Below are 10,536 nucleotides of genomic sequence, written 5' to 3'. Positions count from 1 at the left end.
GATTCAGTTTGATTATGATTAAATCACAGCTGTTAGTTATGATTATCTCATGCTCTAGCAAGCATGAGGTTTTTTCCACTTGCACATAATTTAATTTTGGGTTTTCTGGAGAGGGTACACATGCCAGAACCATGAGAAGGCCTGGGTTCTTTGAAGAAGAAAGAAGCTGCTGCTCTATGTGATGTTGTTCACCCACACTGCTACTGTGTTTGTCATTGCTAGTTTATTGGACTGCTGGATAGCCTGTGAATAACAGGTATTGCCCCAAAGAACCTGGCCACCCTAATCCACAGGAAGCATCTTGAAGGGACCTAGATCTCCTTTCCCTCTACTCTTCTTTCTCTTTTACATAGTGGGGGTGTTGGAAGGAATAAGGGTTGTAAGGGAGGTATAGATTTAAGAACGCAAATAAAGGGCTGCAGAGATGGCTCAGAGGTGAAAAGTACTGGCTCCTCTTCCAAAGACCCAAAATAAAATATATTAAACAAATAGTGCCATTTGCTGTTTGCTGTTTGAGTATAATTCCGGACTCCAGATGTATGAGACTGGCATTGTTCAAAAGAAGCCAATGACCCTACACAACATTAAGAATCTGAAGAGGTCAGAGTTCCTTGTCTGTACTAACCTGCTTTCTCTCCTAACTAGGGGTGGTGGATAGAAAGGAGGTAGAGGCATTTAAGAACCCTAAATTAATTAGGTTTTTGAAAAAATGAAGCCTATAGTTTTGCTCTCAGCAATATGAAATGTGTATCCTTGAGGAAAATGCTCAGGTCATTTTTTTTATGTTATCTTTCACTAGCTTGGACTGTGGCATTAGAGAGGTTCCTTCTCATTTCATTCCAAAACGATACCTTTGCTTCTCAAAAAGAAAAGAAAACTGAACTCTATCCATGTCCCTTACCCTTCAAAGGCTTCCATTACAATGCCTCGCCCTTCAGGGCGCTGTGCCCATTCTCTTTCCTTTGAAATACACACCCCTGCATGTCTCCATTCCCAAAGCCAACACCCACTATTGTCATAGAGAAGAGTACTACAGACTCCAGAGATGAAATTCTGGAACTATCTCCATACCTTACCTCAAGATAAATTACAGAGAAACAGTAATAAAAATGGCATGGTACTAGCATAAAAATAGGCTGTTTGATCAATGGAATCAAATCAAAGACCCAGAAATAAACCCACACAGCTGTGCACAATTGCTTTTTGACAGAGGAGTCAAAACCATACAATGGTAAAAGACAGCATTTTCAACAAATAGTGCTGCTCCAAATACATGTCCACATGTAAAAAATGCAAATAGTTCCATATTTTTTTCTCACCCTGCACAAAACTCAAGTCCAAGTGGATCATAGACTTCAACAAAAACCCAGGCTCCTTAAATCTGCTAGAGGAGAACCTGGGTAACAACAGCCTTAAACTCATTGGTCCACGAGACAAATTCCTTAACAGAACACCAACAGCACAGACTGTAAGATCTACAATTATTAAATGGAACATCTTGAATCTGAAAATATTTTGTAAAGCAATGAACACTATCAATAATATAAGATGGTCATCTGCAGATTGAGAAAAGATCTTTACCACCCTACAGCTGACAAATTACAACACATTGTACAGAAACACAATAGAATATACCTTCTCATCATATCATGAAACTTCCTCTACAATTGGCCACGTACTCAGACACAATCTAAGTCTTAATAGAAAAATGAAATAACATCCTGTATCCTATCAGTCACGATCGTATAAAGGAAGATATAAATAGCATCGTAAAAAGCACAAAGCTTACAAACTCATGGAAAGTGAATCATCTACTGAATGAAAAATGAGTTAAAACAGAAATCAAAACTTTTAAAGACTATAAAATTCAATGAAAATAAATACACACCATATGAAAACTCATGGAATACAATGAGGAATGAAAATGGTGTTAAGAAGAAACTTCACAGCACAAAGTGCCTACATAAAGATATTGGAGAGATTTCATGCTATCAACTTAACAACACACCTGAATAATCTAAAACAAACACATGTAAGCACACACAAAAGGAGTAGACATGAAGAAAGCATCAACTTGAGGGCAGAAATCAAAGAAATATAAAGAGAAGGTATAGAATCAATGAAACATAGGGTTGGTTCTTTGAGAAAATCACAAGATGGACAAACTCTTATCAAAACTAATGAAGAGAGAGAGAGAGAGAATACCCAAGTTAATAAAATCAGAAATTGTATTAAGAATTTTTGTTTCTTTAAAATCCCACTCATGTCATGTGAATATGTCTTTCTGTTTTTCTTTTAACCCAATATGGGGAGTATGATGCTGATTGTCTTGTGCTCTAACAAGCATTTTGTTTTGCCCCCTGCACATAGTTTAATGTTGAGTCCTCTGGAGAAGGTACACATGCCAAAGTCATAAGAGGGCCTGGGGTCTTTGAAGAAGGAAGAAGCTGCTCTTCCTGATGCTGTTCACCCACACTGCTACTGAGAATTCCTGCAGCAGACCAGACAAAATATCAAACAGTAACAACAATTAAAGCTAAAATGAGATATCAGTTTCAAAGAAAGGAGTAGTAAATGGGAGGTGAATGAAGAAAATAAAAATTAAATGACATGACTCTTCCTAGGTATGGTGGGGAGAAAGTTTATTATAGATAGAAAGGCACACCCACAGGCAGGAAGATCTGGGGAAGCCCAAGGTGAACACAACCCTGAGCCATGGGAGGACAGGGAGGAAAAGAGAGGGGCACGCAAAACCCAGAGCCAATGACAGTAAATAACAGCTAAAACGGAGCAGGTAACCAAAATGGGTAGACTACAGAAAAAAGAGCAGCCCCAGCTCTGGGCTAGAGGGCAGTGTATGCCAGCCATGTCCTGTGAACAGGTAGGGATCAGGGATGCTGGGCAAACCTGGTAGCTAATTCTGCTCTGAACTGTTAAATAGGCACCTCAGGCATTTGTCCCAGGATTTCAGTCTTAACAGTGCCCAGGGCCACATGAAGTAGGGCTCACCATCCATCCCACTTCTAACACGTAGGACTCAGATAGCTCAGCATTCCTAAGGCCAGGACAAAAGACCTCACAAGCAGCTGATGGCTGCGGGTTCTCACCTAGCCTGGGAATGACAAACCACACCAGCTCCTTCTGTTCTGCCTCCTGCTCCACCACGTTGGGGGCGGCAGCCACACACTCACCATATCGCCGCTTTGGAAGTCGCCTGAAATCCCCTCACTGGACCCAGCAGCTAAGCTCAGACCACAGCATGCCAAACATTCCACACACCTCAGCTACTGATCTGAACCTGCAACATGGCGCCCGGAAGAACCCTCCCCTTCCTCTGATTCCTGGATTCGTCTGCAAGTCCTGATTGGCCAGTGAGTCTTGAGCGACATGAGCACCTCCCCTAGGATTGCAGTGTACTGAAGAGACAAAGCATAGTGCTTCTTGCCCTAGGAGAAATGAATGCATGTTTGCTAATTAAAAGAGCAATGAGGACCTGGCTTAGGGAAGAAGCTGACTCTGGAGAAGCCTATGCTCCGGGCAGACACCTTGGATCCATGACTTGAACTTTGGGTTCATATGTGGAGAATCAGGGCCACACCTTTTCCAGATCTGCAGAGATTTGTGTTTTGACAGACTTGTGCCTGATGTCAAATAGCCTCATTTTCAATCTTACAGCACTCAGTAGACACTTCCCCTCCTCCTCCTCCTGGAATCAAGGTGAATAGCTTGAACAGCCCATTATTCAAATTCAGTGGAGTGAACAACCCCCCACAAGAGGAAGGCTATCACGAATATTAACAATTTGGAAAGATTTTAGGAAACAAAATGAGATTGTTGTTCTGTGACTTCACACTGGGGTCCTCTAAACTGTAGGTACTTTTCAACTGGTAGGTATCAGACAACCCTGGGAGAAAATCAGGAAACAGATGATACACAATTTGGACCAGGCATGTCTTCCTCTGTGGGATTCTGGAATTAAAAAAAAAAAGAAACACACTGTGTTATCACAAATGTGGTGTAGATGAACACAACAGAATGACTCTCTATATTGATGAAGAAAGTGGATCTATAAAAATTGCCTGTACCTGTGGACAAATGGAATGTTGAAGAATCCAGTAGTTGCTCATACCATGTGGCTGAATGTCTCACCTGGTGTTCAGTAGATACCAGAATTCCAAAGAAGTAGGCTATACTTCCAGTTACAAAAAATATGAACTTTCTAACCAGAGTTCCTGCAAACAAAAAATAGACAGAGGTATCATCTTCACTGGCCTTTTCATGTGTAGGTTGCCATCAGAAATATGTCTTAAAATAAAGAAGGATCTTATAACCTTAAAAGATGCAGATTAATCTCCTAGTGGTGGTGGTACAGGCTTTTAATATCAGAAATCCAAAGACAGAGTCAGGCAGATCTGTGTGACTTAGAGGCCCACCAGGTATACAGAGGGAGTTCCAGGACATGCTTGGCTACACAGAGAAACCCTGTCTCAAAAAATAAAAATAAAAATGAATAAAAACAAAATCAAGTTCAATAAATAGCACTTGAGAAAATGGAAAAAAATTGTCATGGCTCAGAAACACTAGGGACTTAAAATAATAAGAATTCAGAGCTATGATGCATTAAAGATGTCAAATTTAAAGAGAAAAACCAACAGCTGCACCTTCAAAATGAGTAAAGTTATAGAATGCACAGCTATACTGTGACCTTGACAAAGTTCAGACCATTTCCTGGTAGACCAAATGTGATTAATAAGATACTCATCAACCTTGACCCTATGTGCAATGTCAGCTGATGAGATCTATAACCTAACACACACAGCTCTAGCCAGTGACCTGTGTCTCAAAATTTGAATAGACTGAACAAGGTCAACCAGATTACCATATATATTTTCAGGAGAGAGCCCTTATTGTAAATTCAATATCCATTGACTCAACCTAACATTCACAAACTGCACAACCCCTAATCTTATCTCTCTTCATTATATGATATAAATTAAGACATGCTGTGATATTACAAAATCAATCACACTGCCATAATTGACTCCATTTTCTTAATGGGATTCCCAGCAGCTGATTGCCTGCCTGTGTCTTGTGCAGTTTACACAATGAACTATGCCTCCAACACTGGTCTGAAGACAGAAACCATGAACCATGTACAAATCCTGTGCTTAGGTGGACATCTATGATATGATGTGTTAATATCTAAACATGAAATGAATTTCAAATATTTCCATTTTTGTAAAAATAGTGATCTTTAGTCGAGCAGCTAAAGAAATTATATTATACTCATAATTCCTTCCTTTGGATCCCTCCAGATACTACATACAACAACTATTCATGGATTTGTTGTCTCTTTTATTCTTTTGTTGTTTATAAATATATATGTATTCATAAATATGTACAAAATAGCACATTAAACATTTGCATATATTATGCAAAAAAGGTTATTTAACTGAAAATGATACATTGGAACAAACTCTAAGTAAAACAAGAGGGAAAATAAAAAGGGAGCAAAGATTCAAAATTAGTATCAATAAGGTACATATCATAAATTCTATCTCAAAAGATGGTGTGGCTTTGCAAACATTTCTAATAGATTGTAGCTAAAATGTGTGAAAATAGATCACACACTTAGTAGCTGTATAACTCTGTAATAGTTTGTATGGACTGCTGTCCGTTAACCCTAATCCATCCTGGAACTACCACTGATGCCTGAAAGTAAGGGTTTGACAGCAGTTTAATTATGCCTTATAAATTATCCTTGAACTGAGAAAACAAAAGTATGGAAATACCATGTCAATACATTAAACAATATCAAACCTATGAAAAGATTTTTCTCAAACCCAGAAATTTTCACTAATCTGTGGTACTTTTATTGTAATAAGCCTCATCATGGCTTAAAATCTCTTATAATTTGATAGAAATAGTGATCTTTAGTCGAGCAGCTAAAGAAATTGTTTATCAGTTTTCAGTGCTGTTATGTTTTGAATCTTTCTTTTCCTCCGTGTCCTGCTTTTTGCTCCTTGTTAGTTTCAAAGTTGGCCTCATAAGTGGCAGAGCTGCTGACAATGTCTTCACTGACAGTCCAGAAGAACTTCGGACCAGGAAAAAGAAGGACTGCTGTCAGAGAAACAGAAATTGAAACTCAGCATTTCTCAGAGATTTGTTCAGCAGATCTCTGTTTGGTAGAAAAGTCACCCCTTCCTTTGTCAACCCAAAGGGTCATGTGGTGCTGATGAGACCAAAGAGACTACAGCAGACCAAATTTGCCAAGCTAACTCCAAAGTAGTCCTGGGATGGACTCTTCTTCCCCTGCAAACTCTCCTTATAAAACTGACATGGATTTTACAGCCATGTACAGTTCTCTGCCATGTAAAAACATTCAACAGATTGTTTACCCAAGGGAAGTTTTCTTTGGACACACAAAGTGGTCTAGTTCAGTGATTTCATTTTACAGTTCCTGTACTTTACATCCTTGGTAATAAGTTTTTCAGGTACTTGCATGGAAACTTGGAACCTGCCCTGGAAATCCTGGCCCAGGACTAACAGGTTCATGACCTGCTCTAGACCTTTTGAGAGCTTTAGAAGGACCTGAGAATTTTTCTGTCTGTCTGTCTGTTTGTTTGTTGGGGTTTGACCTTTTATTTTTGCTGTTTTGTGTTTGGTGTTTTGGTGATTCAGGTGAAGGCCAACCCCCAAGTCAGCCTATGAAAAATGCATGCTGCTATTCTACCTCATAGGCCCTAAAGAAGGCCTAGTCAACTCTCCCATAGTTACATAAACCACTCCTTAGCATGTGATGTAAACTGGTGAGAAATGTGGTTAGATTGTGGCTATCTCTTGGCCCAGGACAGATCTCATCATAGGAAATTCCAAGCATCTGGTCCCTTCATCTGTTCTTCATTATGCAAGTTCCCATCAGCCCTAAGTTGTCAGTCTTAACAGGTAGGGTCAGTGGCCTGGTATGCCAGGTCTAGTATCATTTGCAGAACAACTTGGGGCATAGATCACTGACATACTCGCAATAATAACCATCGCCAGAGAGAATTCCTGACTCTTCACAGATGGACCCAAAGGCCAAATCATACCTTCAAGGTCCCTGCCCTTAACATAGGCTTCACCCAGGTCAACTTCCTCCCTATTCCAGACAGCAGTGCACCACAATGCCATGCACAGCCTCAGTCTATGGAAGACCTGATTCTTGATGCCTGGCTCTACTTTCAGCCTGCACTGTTATCAAATTACTTTAATTGGTAAATTCTTGTTTTCCTATTGTCATCTTCAGTACTTTTGACTACCGATTATGTTCTATAGCCCTTCCGCTTGAGGCAGCATCTGTCTGGAATCAATATCAGGAATTTCAGTAGCTAGCCTGTGAAGGCTTTTCCAAGTCCTCCAGTACTCTTAGTAATTAGCAAACATGCATTCATGCCTCCTTCAAAGTCATTGTTTTCTGGAAACTTTTCCAAATATAGTACCCACATAGGTGAGAATTTTCATCTCTGAGCCCGTGTTAATGTTCTGTGTCTTCTTTCTTCCTCAACTCTTCTTACACCTTCGAAGAAGACAACACAAGCCAAACAGTATACTCAGTTTGAAGCCCATATACCTGACTACATCTTTTCAACATTCTTCCAATCTACAAAGCTCCTTTTCTTCTTGTGGTGGCAATCTCTACAATTCTTGGGTCAACTAAAGAGATTCAGCTGTGCTGCAGGAAGTGAGAATTTATAACAGCATTCACCAGTTCCATCAACAAATATTGGAATGTTGAATTCCAAAACTGAGATAAATTTGAGGAACTTTCTTACTCTAAATCAGTGCATAACTGGATCAGAGATAATGATGTTCAGATATAGCACAATAATGAAGTGAGTCTATAAGGCCAATTCCTGGTTTTTGAGAGAAATTTACATTGCAATGCTAACAGAATCTTTTGGTTCCTTTGGAAAATTGTTCAGTAAACTGAGACTAGAGGGTGTACCTTAGGACAAGCTGACTCATTCTGTACTCATAGGATCCACCCACGTATGCTGGGATAACCTTCTCCAGGTCTTTCACTCTCTCCTTATTCTTGGAAACGCCAATGGAGCTGCCAGTGACAGCACCCTGTACTCCCTCTCTGACTGTTCTCACCTTGTCATTCCTGTACCCTGCCTCCCTGGGAAGCATAAGGATATGCTAAGAGATATTTATATGTCTCCCTTAGGATGAATTAGTGAACAGTAGGCTGCATGAAAGTCAGATTTCCCTGGGAATCACATGCTGGGAACAACTGAATCATCCAGAGAAGAATGATTCTTCTGAGGAAGCATTTGCACCTCATCTGAATGAATACCTTGCTGGAGACAGAAGAGCTAAGCATGGGGTCCTGCTTCAGGGATGGGTAGAATTTTCTTATACTGCATGGTTAGATTACTGAGTTGTGCACACATTTCTTTTCTTCTTTCTAAATATGTTATTACACCCAGGATCAAATAGTTAGCTTCTAAAGAGCAGGTCAATCAGATTATGTCAGAGGCAGTCCCTCTTCACATTAGTATGTAACCCAATTGGACTCTGAACTGCCTTGGGCTACATCTGTGCAGGGGTTCTGGGTTATCTCTTGGTTGGAGTATGAGTCTCTGGGAAGTTCCCTGTGTTCAAATTTTCTGGTTCTGTTGCTCTCCTTGTGGAGACCCTGTCCTCTCCAGCTCTTAATATTTCCCAGTTCTTACATAAAATTCCCTTCACTCTGCCCAACAGTTGCCCATATTTAGTCACCTCCCCCTGGGGGGGAGCAGCCTTACTAGGCCATAGTAGAGGACAATGCAGCCACGTTTGATGTGAACTGATAGACTAAGATCAGAAAGGAGAGGAGAACCTCCCCTATCAGTGGACTTGGGGAGTGGCATGCATGCAGAGGGAGGAGGGAGGGTGGGGTTGGGAGGGGAGGAGGGAGGGGCTTATGGGGTATGCAGAATGAATAAAGTGTAATTGATGAAAAATTAAAAAAATGCTCTAAAAAACAACAAAAAAGAAGAAATAGTTAGCTTCTATCTTCACTGTTATACTTTAGTCACAATGAATAAGTATCTTTTTTCTGACTTTTAGCATTCTTTTTTTTCTCTTCTGTTCTCATCTTCTATTATGTTGATGATGTCTCTTATCAGAAATCGCTGGCTGGCTGAGAACTCAGTATATGAGTTTTCTAGAACATCAGAGACATTTGCCCTCTTGCTTGCAGATGATCTGTATTGTAGTTGGGCACATCACAGCCAGCAAATTGGGCTCTTTTAATTCAGTTATTGAGGATGAGTGCATGAGCCTGGCTGCTTAGGTACCCATGACACAAGTTCTGGTCCTAACTTCAGTAACAGAAGAAGGCTCCCATCAAATAAAGCCCTCATCCCTTAAACTCCACTGCCTTGCAACTATGAACAATATTGTTATTATTTATCATTAAGTCTATCATAACTCATCTCTGGAGTATGGGAGTGTCTGCCCTTAATCTAGAGATGGTGAAATGCAGGCTCACAGAGATAAGTGGCTTTGAAATACAATTATGTGTAACTGTTCATCATACTTATCCCATCATTCTAATAAATCACTAAATGAAGTTAAAGCCACTTCAGCCAGGCATGATGACACAGACCTGGAACCTTGATGCTTAGGAAGCAGAGGCAGGAATTCTGGATTTCACTAAAATTTAAGTTCAGATTGGTCAAGGGGGTGTTTTACAAGGCCCATGGAACCAAGGGAGGCTGTTATTATCTCAGGCCAATATCAATAGTCTTCCCCAAAGCTCTGTGCCTTCAAGTGTTATGGCACCAGAAAGTTTTAACACTGAGACTCGGGACCATTTTTCTCCCCTCAGCAGTGTCCTCTTATTCCTGGCAGCCTGAGACACCAGTTTAGTAGCCTGGAATATTTGAGACCTACAACCCTTGTATTTTGAGCCCAGCATATTTGTACACAGTAGAGGATGTCTCTTGATATGTGCATGGGGGTGGCAAGGACAGAGATCTGTGGGATGGCAGCACATTGGTTAGGGTGGATTTTCACCTGGCTCTTCTCCACACACATCTCAGAGGCACAGATATAAGCCAAACAAATGCCCTGTAAATTAAATGAAAGAGAAACAGGAAAACCAGGGACTGGGCTAAGAATATCATTATGAAGGACATATTGCTGCACACTGCTAATCTTTGCACTTGCCAGGCAAAGACAGCTGGATCTCTGTATCACAGGACCACAGGAGGGGCATGAAGGTCTAAGGGAACACAGGAGCCCTAGCTCACATAGTGATGATCAGGCCATGCCTGTCTGTGATTGAGGCTGAGGCTTAGATCCATGTCCTTAGTGTGGCTGAAAGGCTGCTGGAGTGAATTCCTTGGCTCAGCACTACATGGTCAGACTTCTCTTCTCTGTGTTCTGGGGCCACTCAGGTCTTCCCCCTGTCTCTTCCAACCTCCTTCAGCTGTCTTCATTTCTCCTTGGTCTCCCCTGTCCACTGCACTTCATGTCACACCTCAAGTCAAGTAAGCTGACAGATTA

Source organism: Meriones unguiculatus, assembly GCF_030254825.1.
Source record: "Meriones unguiculatus strain TT.TT164.6M chromosome 13 unlocalized genomic scaffold, Bangor_MerUng_6.1 Chr13_unordered_Scaffold_37, whole genome shotgun sequence".
NCBI lineage: Eukaryota > Metazoa > Chordata > Mammalia > Rodentia > Muridae > Meriones > Meriones unguiculatus.
Note: the sequence above shows the minus strand (reverse complement) of the source record.